Below are 11,941 nucleotides of genomic sequence, written 5' to 3'. Positions count from 1 at the left end.
CGTGGGTAAGAACCTCACTTCTTCAGATGCATCTGAAGAAGTGAGGTTCTTACCCACGAAAGCTTATGCTCCCAATACTTCTGTTAGTCTATAAGGTGCCACAGGACCCTCTGTTGCTTTTTACAGATTCAGACTAACACGGCTACCCCTCTGATACTTAAATACAGTGAACTCCTTTTATAAGAATTATATCCGTCCTGAATTTTTTGGTTGTTATAATTGCTAAGATTTGTTATAAGACAATTGTTATTAGATTTGATTGTTACAAGTGGAGAATTTAGTTAGTATAGGAATGATTTTGTCCCAGTGGTTTTGGTCACTATATGCGGTTGATTCTTATATCAATTGAAGGGCCAAAATCCATTTGCTGTGGATGTAAGATCTTAACAACAGTTTCTGCTAAGAACTTTTCATATAGGCCCAGAGTCCACAGCTTGTCCTGGGGCATGAGGGCTAGCTAACAGAGAACAATACATGGCTAAAAGAAAGCTGGGGTAAACAGACAACTTTGTATGTTTCAAGTCAATGAGCGGAGTCAGCATAACTCCAGATAGTGAGCTGTAACTGGGTGTCCTTATCGCAAGTTACAGACACAAGAAGCACTGAGAAAGACCTCAAAGTTAACTCCCTGGTACAGATGCCAGAACAGAGCTCGGGGGAGGCCCAACATGATTGATGTGGGTAATGACACTCTCCCCTCATAGATGTATGCCAATCCCAGTTCACAAACTTGCTTGGGTAAACCTATAAACAATTGTCATTGTTAAATACTAATTACTGCTTTTTTGCTTTAAATCTCCAGCAATGTTCCTGTTGGTTAACCGGGAGAGCTGCTACCTCATTCCCTTGGACCCCCAAATTAGAATTTAATCTATATACTTTAATAGAAATAGTTTAAGGGTAACTACCTGTGTGTTAGCAATATGTTAATTTGAACCATGGGCGGAGCCATTATGTAATCTTTTAGACCATTGGCTTATTGTGCTTATCTTGTCTTGCTGCTAGAACCTATCCAGGGGCTTGGGAACTCCCTCCCCATCACTTCTCTCCACCCATGGCACCCTATATAATCCATTGTAATTAATTGTTCTGAAGTGTCTCTGAGCCTAATAAGCAAAGTGACACTTTGCCAGCGCTGTGCGTAATAAGCTCCTGTTCTTGACTCTACACGGCGTCCATTTCTGATCCTTCATCAATGATTTGTATCAATGGAGAGCAGTGTACGATGTGACAGCTTTGACTCTAAAATCCCTGGGCTAAATTCTACTCACAACTACACCCATGCACCGCAGTCAATGGGATTTTGTAACTAGCAACATAATTTCTCGAACCACTTCATCTTTTTGTTAGTTTACCCCAAATGCTTAATATTTCATTATGGTAAAGATCATTTCTAATAGATTCATATTAATTTAATGCTGGTTAAAGGAGCTGAATTGACAGTCTTGGAGCTGCTAAGTAATAGTGACCATAATCTAGTTCAGTTTCATCAAACTTGAGGGAGACGGCATCATACCAAATCCTAGTGCTGTAATGCTAAATTTTAGAATGGGAGAGTCGTTAACAATTTTTTAAATTTAATTTAAAGGCAGCAGATCCATTAAGTTAAAAGCACGGGGATTGACATCTTTCCATCCAGCATGGAGCCTTCCTTCTTAAGCACCATACCAGACTCACAGAAAGTGTACTTGCCCCTAGGAAGCAGGAAAGAAAGGGGAAAAATGGAAAGGTTCCAGAGATTATTCAATATGTTTTTTTGAAAATGAAATTCCAGCCCAAGCAAATTGAATAGAACCCTCCCCCAAAAAAAGATGGAATTTGATGAGCAAAGAGCCAAAGATATAAACACAGTAACAAGAATTTTTTTACACATGCAAGAAGCAGAACGCTTGTGAGACAATTGGTAGATCTTCTAGATTACCAGGGAGAAAAGAGAACAATCAAGGAGGATTAGGAACGGATAATGCAGAGAAGCAAACTGATTTCTTTTCTTTAGATTTCAGCACAGTGGCTGAGTCCCAGGCCTACTCTTTTTCAGGTAATAAAGATGAAGCACTGTCAGAAATGGAAGTGTCAGAGGAGGAAGTACTGGAACAACCTGATAAGGGAAGAGTTACATATCATCCAAACCACATGGTATATATATCCTAGAGTTCTGAAAGGACTGGAGAATGAAATGGCCGCGGTGCTAAGAAAAAATATGCAATTTCTCATTTAAAAAAAAAATCAGCTGCTGTGTGGGGGATGATGGAAGAGTAGCCAACACTTTATCTTTCGATAAACAAAACACCTCTTTTGCAGCACCAAATCAACGAACTGAAGTGATAATCAAAGTGAAAATTATGAAGCTCCAGTGTGAACGTGGTGTGCAAAGGGACAAGACGGCTTGGCTGCTGCAAAGGAGTATAATACCTCATAAAACAGCAAATAAAGGAGAACTGGTTGACAGAGTTCATGAGGCGATAGTTAAAAGCCACTGACAAAGCTCCCCACAAGAGGCTACTTAGGAAACTCTGTAGTCGTGGGATGAAAGGGGAAGTACTGTCATCGATTAGGCACTGGCTAAGAAACAGAAATTGAAGAGCCACAAATTGAAAGCTGAAAAAGGACGTACTTATTATTTAATTATAACACATAATTAACCTCATTTGTTGCTTCTCAATTTCACTGAATGCCCCTTTGATCTGGGCGCGTACCCAATTTATCTTAATTATACTGTTCATTGTTTTACATTCCTCTATCACATCCCCTCTTATTTCCCTCCCCTCTGAATTACTCTTATCTTCTCCATCTCTCCTCCTACGGAAATCTTTCCGTGCCTCTATGTTTAATGTATGACAACTTTTGTCTCTACCAATGTGAGGTGAAATCCTGGCACCGTTGAAGCCAACGAGAGCTTTGCCATGGACTTCAGGGGAACAAGGACTTGCCCCGACCCTGCAGATTGTGAGCTTGTGCTTTTAATTTCCTATGTGAGTCTGTTAAAAAGAGACTCAAAAAAACACCCCAATAACTTCCAACTGTTCCTACGTGTCCGAAGTACTTTACAAGCTTTAACTAACTAATTCAAATTAGATGTACAAATGGGAAAAGTATTGAACTTTGAAAATTGTGCTGAGTGTATGTGGTTACTGGACTTCGAGGTCACATTGCTAAGCTGATTGCTGTCCATAATTCCAAACACTGCTCTCATGTATATTCACTTCATAGTCACACAGGTGCAACTCAGAGCAGTATTTGGTCCATGTTGTCCAAATGAAGAACTTCTCTGTGCTGGCTGGAATGTATCCTGTATAGTGAACTGAAATAGGATGAGCAGCTTTAGAAGTATAAAGCTAGTTGAATACTCAGAAACAGTGTTCACAGACTTACATTTGGATTCTAAATGGCAGTTCAGTTCAGCCATGCACTTCTTTTAGTCCCTCTTTGCAGTTACAACCTACTGTTCAGAGATGATCAGACACCGTGGTGATGGACATGACATAAATAACAGAAAAGGGTTTGTTACATCTGCCCCTTTGCACCTGATCCTCAAAGAATATGAGTCTGCTCCAGCTCCCACTTTAGAGACAGCTCTTCAGCTCAAAAGTTTAGAAGTTCGAGCTCTTAGCTCTGGAGGTCTCTGATTTAATCCCTAGTGAGAACCAGGATGACTACACTTGGGCCAACAACATTCTGTTCACACTAATATCTGGAGAATGGCTGTTCTTCATCTCAGCCTCTGCATGTGAGTGGGAGCATTCATTATTCATCATTCACTATTTGTTGTTCACTATTCACCATGGATGATTTGTCATCTTTCTAACTTAAACAATTCCAGGAGTAAAATACCATGTGACTAAAGAGGCCACTCAAACACCAGGAATAACCAATAGCAAATCATCAAAGGAAACAGTTTATAAGCAACCCATGAAAATTGATGGCCCCAAGTCTTTCCTGAGGTGGATAACTCAACCAGTGCTGTTGAGCGTCCGTGCATAACGCCCACTGGGAGAACTACTGACTCGAAGCACTGACCTCCAACCGGAAGCCACAGACACCAGGCCACTGGCGGGGGGGATACTTGGGTCTGCATAACATGTGTAAAGGAGCACAAATCTCATACACCAGCCTTAACCATGAGTGCTAACCGATACTCTCTAACAAGCTCCCGTGTCAAAAAAATAAGAGACTGCAGTATCCAGCACCTTTCCGACAAATATGATTTTGCCAACAATGCTCATCAATCCCCAGTTAAGATTTAGCGTGACAACTGCCTGACTCTCCACAATAAACAGGCTCCAAAATGCTATGTGTTATATCTTCCTTTGAAAAATATCACATTTCTCAGTGTGGTAACTGTCACTCCACTAAATTTAATGAAAGTCAAGTATACAGAGGAGATTTACAAGCCTGTAGCTTTATTGCTGCTGCTACAGCAATGTTTTTTGTAATCAACAAAACAACTATCCTGTAAACATGCTTTCTACCTTTCCTGGCAGAAAGTTTTATGACATTTTATAAATGTCAAGAAAGGTGGGCGGGGGGTGGGAGGGAGTGGGCGGGGGGGGAAGGTGGTCTTGTCTTATTTGTTTATTTATGGATTTGTCTGTTGCCGGCTGCATTCAAAAGGCCTGGGATGCTATTTGTGAGTCAATGGCACGGCTGCCGGAGCGAATAAATTCCACCATGATAGAGAGTCTTGAACACTTTGGTGCTAAAGAAGAGTTATGGTAATTGTGAAACAAAGAAGAGCACCTGCATTCTGCTTCGAAACAGGCGCCGGGGACGCTCAGAAGAGGTTTAGTTTTAATAAAACCTTTCAGAATTTTTCTTCCCGCAGCAGAGGCATTTTGAGCCAGGTTCTAGCTTGAACCATGGGTCTACACGAAGCAGTGAGACCATCCTTGCAAGGGCTATCCAGAACTTGGGGCTGGGTCCATGTGCTTAAGCAGGGCGGCTCAGCCACTCACTCCTTCCCTAGAACAGGCTGGCAGGGAATGGGCAGATCTTTGACTACACTTTGCCTGCTTGCTGGCTAGCATCACTGAGCCAACGTGGATATGGGGTGGCAATTCATTACTGGTATAGGCCAGCGGTCTACCCTTCCAGGAGCAAGGAAGGAGCAGAGGAGGAATTGTGAGTCAGAGGGGGTGTTTCTGAGACTATGTCTACAGTACGGCAGTAAGTCGACCTATGCTACGCAACTCCAGCTATGTGAATAATGTAGCTGGAGTCGATGTACGTTAGGTTGAGTTACCATGGAGTCTACACTGCAGGGGGTCGACGGGACCTTAATCTTCTTGTCAGGGGTAGAGAACAGGGATCGACTGGAGAGCGATCTTCAGTCGATTTGGCGGGTCTTTACTAGACCCGCTAAATTGACCGCTGGTGGATCCATCTCAGACCATCAATCCCGGCTCTATTGTAGACCTGTCCTGAAGCATGCTGGCTCCTTCTGGGGTTCCTCCTCACCTGGCGCAGCTTACATATAACCCATTGCCAAGATCGTGCCTCAAATCCCAGTCTAGTTCTTTTACATAAAGGTATCTAGCAAAATGACTCCTATTTAGACAACAACAAGTACTTGTATTGGCCCATGAAATATTGTGATGTGTTGCTCGTAGCACTGGTCAGAGTATGGGGCCAGGGTAGAGGGAGTCATGGAAAAATTACAAAAATCACCTGAATTTTCAACAGAAAATTTCAACTTTTCATTGAAAACCTGGCAACTGAAAGCTATTTTATTTTTGGTTGAACCAGAAAAAAAAATCAGAGCTTTCTGTTTTCTGGTGAAAAAAATTGAAATTGTTCAGTGAAAGCAGAGTTTTATTTTCTGTGTAACAAAATAAGCCAATCTCACTGACTTATCCATGGTTGGTGGTTGTTAAAACTAATCTGGACTCAAGAGAATCCCTTTTGAGAAACGTATAATTGTGGTTAACATTTTTGTCCATTATGCGTTATCAATCAATTGGTTATTGATTCCTGACAGATTAATAATTATCTATGATTAGTTGTCAGTAGGCTCATTTCACACCTGGAACACATTTACCCAGTTGTGCTAGCTTTACTGTCGTTGCACTCACTTATTCAATGCATGGGTTTGACCTTCTACTATTTGGGCTGGAATTCTTCTGCTCATAGAATTTTGTTCCTCCTTTAACCCATATTCTAGTAAGGAACATAAAATAAGTTTAGAAAATTTGAACTCTGACTTACTTTAAACTCAACTATTTTCATAAAGGGTTTGTTCCGCGGGTAATGGCCAAGTGATCTGAAGCGTTCAGGCTGTATTATTGCCATACAAAGACATACTGCTTACGACACAGCTAAAGACATGAGCTAGGATAAGAGTGAGGTTTTGCCAGGTGAATTTGAAAATGTAATTTCATTTCTAATTACAGAGGATGCTCTAAAATAACAAGCTTCATCATGATCACTCTTGGAATTAATTACATTCACAACTCCAGTTGCCCCAACACCAGCAAGCAGTTTTATGGTCATGTGCTTACCGTATATTTAAAACTATAATAACATTATGCTGAGATGTTACAGAAGGTCATCATCACCTTTACTCTGCCAACTCTGAGATAAAGGCTTCATCACAGTAGCTCAAATCTTCTTAGCCCTACATCAGAACCTGACCCTGTTATCAGTCTGTATCTCTATCTTAGTCACTGGTAGCTTGGTCTACACATACCATGTGTTGGTCTCTGTTCTTTAACCAGCATAGTCCATCTTTCTTAATTTATTTGAGAAGCATGCCCAGCTCACTACTATTTTAGATTTTCCTCCAGTCTTCAGGAATATATCCCTTGCCTTGATTTGCATTATTACTCTTGTGTTCTTCTCCAGTATTTGATTCCATTTAGAGCTGAAAAGAAAATGGCAAAGATATTCGTTTTTTGGAATTTTTCATGAAAAATTTCATGAGAATTTCAGATTTAAAAAAAATCGATCACTTCTTTCAGATGGTTGACATTTTTTTGACCAGCTTTCATTTTAATAATAGGTGTCTATCCAACAAAGTGCTGAAATATATTATTCATACTAAAACACTTTGCTGGATCAGCATTTTAGATAATTTTTGTATCTCTTGATCCATGTTTACCTCCTGTTCCATCTTTTGATGAAGTGTACCATTTTCTGCCCCACCTATCATGACTAAGGCTATGTTTTAGTCATGGGTATTTTTAGTAAAAGTCATGGACAGGTCATGGGCAGTAAACAAAAATTCATGGCCCATGACTTGTACTATATACCCCTCACTAAAACTTGGACCGGGGAACAGCGGGTGCTGGAATGGGGTGGTGGTGGGGTGGTGACCCAGGGTTGGCAGTGTGCAGCCCGGGCCCCTGATGGTGCTGGGAGGGGGAGGTTGGCGTGGCTGGCAGTTTCCCTACCCAGCTCCGTGCAGCCCCCTGGAAGGGGCTGGCATGTCCTTGCAGCTCCTAGGCGGAGGGACCAGAGGGCTCCGCGTGCTGCCCCCTGCCACTAGCGCTGGATCCGCAGCTCCCACCGGCCGGGAACTGCAGCCAATGGGAGCTGTGGGGGCAGTGCCTGCAGGAATCCCCTGGCCCTCTGCCTAGGAGCTGCAGGGACATGTTGGCCACTTCGAGGGTCCCCCCCCTCCCCGGTAAGTGCCGCCTCGCACCCCAACCCCCTGCTCCAGCCCTTAGCCCCCTCCCACACCCAAACTACTGCTGCTGCTGGGGGAGGGGGGATGTGGTGGCCCGAGACTCCCCAGCAGTGGCCGGTGCGGCTGGCCCAGGGGCTGCCCTAGCTGCTTGGGCAGCCCTGTAGCCAGCTGCACCAGCTGCTGCAGGAGTCATGGAGGTCACGGAAAGTCATGGAATCCATGACTTCTGTGACAGACACACAGCCTTAATCATGACTACTAGTGGTGACAGTTTGTACCCCCATGTTTACCTCTTTTAAAGGACTATGGTAAATCTTGTACAAAGTATGCCTTTTGGGGTATCATTTGAAAACTCATAATTTGCTGATCACTATTGTCCTAGTAAAACATCTGTGGCAACATTGTATGTAAAGTTATAAAATTCTACTGTATGATATTACAAGACATGTTCCAAATCTGGAGAACAGGCACAAACCAGTCCCTCGGACACAAAAGGGAAGCTGGTACCTCAGCCAGGTGTCAGCTCAATCAAATGGACCAACACTTAGTTAAGTGGCCATTCTTTGGCACAAAAGAGGGTGTGGGTGAAGAGCTACATGTTGACAAAGAAGCAGCTTGAGGTTCCCATCCACATAGACGTTCCGTCTCCTGAACCTCAGCTGGACATGATTCTCAAAGAAGAGAAAAAACTATAAGAGGGGAAAGCAGCCACCCCAAATAATCTCTCTCTAACCACAGCATCAACAATACCTGAAGAACAAATGAAGCAGCACTGGACTGGCAAGAGATCCTGACTGAAAGAGATTGAGCCAGTAAGACTATTGGAATAGGTGGTGAGAGAGTATATGTCAGGGTCCCCCAAGAATCTGTACTGGACCTGTGCTGTTCAACATATTCATAAATGATGTGGAAAAGGGGATGAACAATCATAGAATTATAGAATATCAGGGTTGGAAGAGACCTCAGGAGGTCATCCTAGTCCAATCCACTGCTCAAAGCAGGACCAACACCAACTAAATCATCCCAGTCAGGGCTTTGTCAAGCCTGACCTTAAAAACGTCTAAGGAAGGAGATTCCACCACCTCCCTAGGTAACCCATTCCAGTGCTTCACCACCCTCCTAGTGAAAAAGTTTTTCCTAATATCCAACCTAAACCTCCCCCACTGCAACTTGAGACCATTACTCCTTGTTCTGTCATCTGCTACCACTGAGAACAGTCTAGATCCATCCTCTTTGGAAACCCCTTTCAGGTAGTTGAAAGCAGCTATCAAATCCCCCCTCATTCTTCTCTTCTGCAGACTAAATAAGCCCAGTTCCCTCAGCCTCTCCTCATAAATCATGCTCCAGCCCCATAATCATTTTTGTTGCCCTGCGCTGGACTCTTTCCAATTTTTCCACATCATTCTTATAGTGTGGGGCCCAAAACTGGACACAGTAATCCAGATGAGGCCTCACCAATGCCGAATAGAGGGGAATGATCAAGTCCCTCGATCTGCTGGCAATGCTCCTACTTATACAGCCCAAAATGCCATTAGCCTTCTTGGCAACAAAGGCACACTGTTGACTCATATCCAGCTTCTCGTCCATTGTAACCCGTAGGTCCTTTTCTGCAGAACTGCTGCCTAACTACTCAGTCCCTAGTCTGTAGCAGTGTATGGGATTCTTCCGTCCTAAGTGCAGGACTCTGCACTTGTCCTTGTTGAATCTCATCAGATTTCTTTTGGCCCAATTCTCTAATTTATCTAGGTCCCTCTGTATCCTATTCTTACCTTCCAACATGTTTATCACTCCTCCCAGTTTAGTGTCATCTGCAAACTTGCTGAGGGTGCAATCCACGCCATTCTCCAGATCATTAATGAAGATATTGAACAAAACCGGCTCCAGAACCGACCCTTGGGGCACTCCGCTTGATACTGTCTGCCAACTAGACATGGAGCCATTGATCACTACCCGTTGAGCCCAATCTAGCCAGTATCAATGACTGAACAATAACATGGCAAAGTTTGCAGATTGGACTTAACTATTTTAAGTAATTTAGTATCAATTTGACTGTGAAGAGTTACAAAAGGATCTCACAAAACTGGGTGCCTGGACGACAAAATGGCAGATGAAATTCACTGCTGATAAATGCAAAATAATGCACTTTGGAAAACATAATCCCAAACTTACATATAAAATGATGGGTTTTAAATTAGCTGTCACCACTCAAGAAAGAGATCTTGGAGCCATTGTGGATAGTTCTCTGTAAACATCTGCTCAATGTGCAGCCACAGTCAGAAAAGCTAACAGAATGTTAGGAAACATTAGGAAAGGGATAAATAATAAGACAGAAAATATCATATTGCCAATATATAAATACTAATACTCCCACACCTTGAATACTGAGTGCAGTTCTGGTTGCCCCATCTCAAAAAAGATATATTAGAATTGGAAAAGGTCCAGAGAAGGGCAACAAAAATGATTAGGGGGATAGAACAACAACAACAACAACAATACAAGTATGTGTTGGGAGGTGAGTGTGAAAGACAGAGTGTGTGTGTGTGTGAGAGAGAGAGAGAGACACGCTGCCCCTTTAAGTAGATCAGCACTCACCAGTCTGAAGCCTACTTGTTCAGACACAGCAGCAGCTGCCAGCAAGTTCCATCCCATGTCCCCCTGCCACGCTCTGTGGAGATGGGGTACAGAGGAGGGGGACACACTGACATCAGCACTCCCTTCCCTCCCACACTCTGTACAGCAAGCAGGAGGCTTCTGGGAACTGCTGGCCAGGGGCTCCAAGGCAGAGGGCAGTAGCAGCGTGGCAGTGTGGGGAGGGGCACCTGAAGTGCATGGCACTTGATAGACTGCTGGGTGGCTGCGCAGCTTAGAGGGAACTTAGCAGTCAACCTGTAGAACCTGTTGCCAGGGGATGTTGTGAAGGCCAAACGTATCACTGGTTTGAAAAAGAATTAGATAAATTCATGGAGGATAGGTCCATCAGTGGCTATTATCCAAGATGGTCAGCGATGCAACCCCATTCTCTGGGTGCCCTAAGCCTCTATCTGACAGATGTTGGGAGTGGACAACAGGGGATGGATCACTCGATAATTGCCCTGTTCTGTTCTTTCCCTCTGAAGCATCTCGCATTGGCCATTGTTGGAAGACAGGATACTGGGCTAGATGGACCATTTGTCTGACCCAGCATGTGCACTCTTATGTTCTTACATCCTTCTCCGAATCACAAGGTCTTCTTTATGATCAATGGGTATGTGAGACACAGACTGAAGACAGTCAGTCTGGGCCCTTCAAAGCTTGCAGTCTAAATGCTGTAAGGGAGCTAAAATCACCCTCTGTTATCCAATGCCCCTAGCATTTGTTAGATATACATCTGCTTGCAATGGGGAAAACTCTCATGTCCAAACTTAGCATTATTTGTTGTTGTTTTTTTTTTAAATTACCTTTCAGCCTTATGCTCTTTTGTCTTCTAGCTGTATCAACAGTCTGTTTAAAACCATCCTCTCAACACACTAAATAAAAATCCAGACTCAAAGACATAGAGCTAAAGAAAAAAGAGGCACCAATAATGCTGAGAAAGAAAATACGTGAGTGGGTTCTGAGCCAACTGGTGTCCTGCCTCTCTGCTTTATGCCACAGCTCAGTGTGTGCAGGACTGAGCCATCTCACTACACAGGTGACAAGGGGCATTTAAGGGCCGTTTAAAAACACTGTCCATTTTTCACAATTAACAAAACACCTGTTCTGAACAATCGTGCTAATTCACTGTAATGATCCAAACAGCCCTCTATATAATCCTCACTAGTCCTTTGTTCTTTAACTGTCGGGGTGTTGTCTGCTAGTTGCACATTTGGCTTCACTGCCTAACAAATAGGGCAATGGTTCAAAACTCCTTTTAGGGAACCTTATTTACTGTCCCCGGAGTGGCCAACGTCAATTGTTTCTTCTGAGCTCAACTGTGACTTGGACTATGGACCATAAAAGGGAGAGAGAAATGACCCCTCCCTCTGCCTTCCACATCCCCACAAGCTGCCCAGATCTTGGGTCCAGTGCATGTATGGGAACGTAGGGCTACTCACCCACTGACTCTCTTCCCCAGAGCAGGGTCATGCATGAGAGGGAGCAGGGGCGTGCAGGGGGAACAATGGATGGGCCAAACCTTGGCTCCAACTTCCTGTCACCGTGAGCTAATGTTGCTGAAGCAGCACAGAATGGATAGTAACTTACTATTGATACAGACCAGCACTAAGTCTCCACTCCAGGAGCAAGGTGTATGTGAGGCATAATGCCTCCCCGGGCTACTCCGAGGAGACTACACCTTATTCA

Source organism: Terrapene carolina, unplaced genomic scaffold, assembly GCF_002925995.2.
Source record: "Terrapene carolina triunguis isolate 2854851 unplaced genomic scaffold, T_m_triunguis-2.0 Scaffold62, whole genome shotgun sequence".
In the NCBI taxonomy this organism is placed as follows: Eukaryota; Metazoa; Chordata; order Testudines; family Emydidae; genus Terrapene; species Terrapene triunguis.
The sequence above is the reverse complement of the archived record's forward strand: the minus strand, read 5'-3'. Positions refer to the sequence as shown.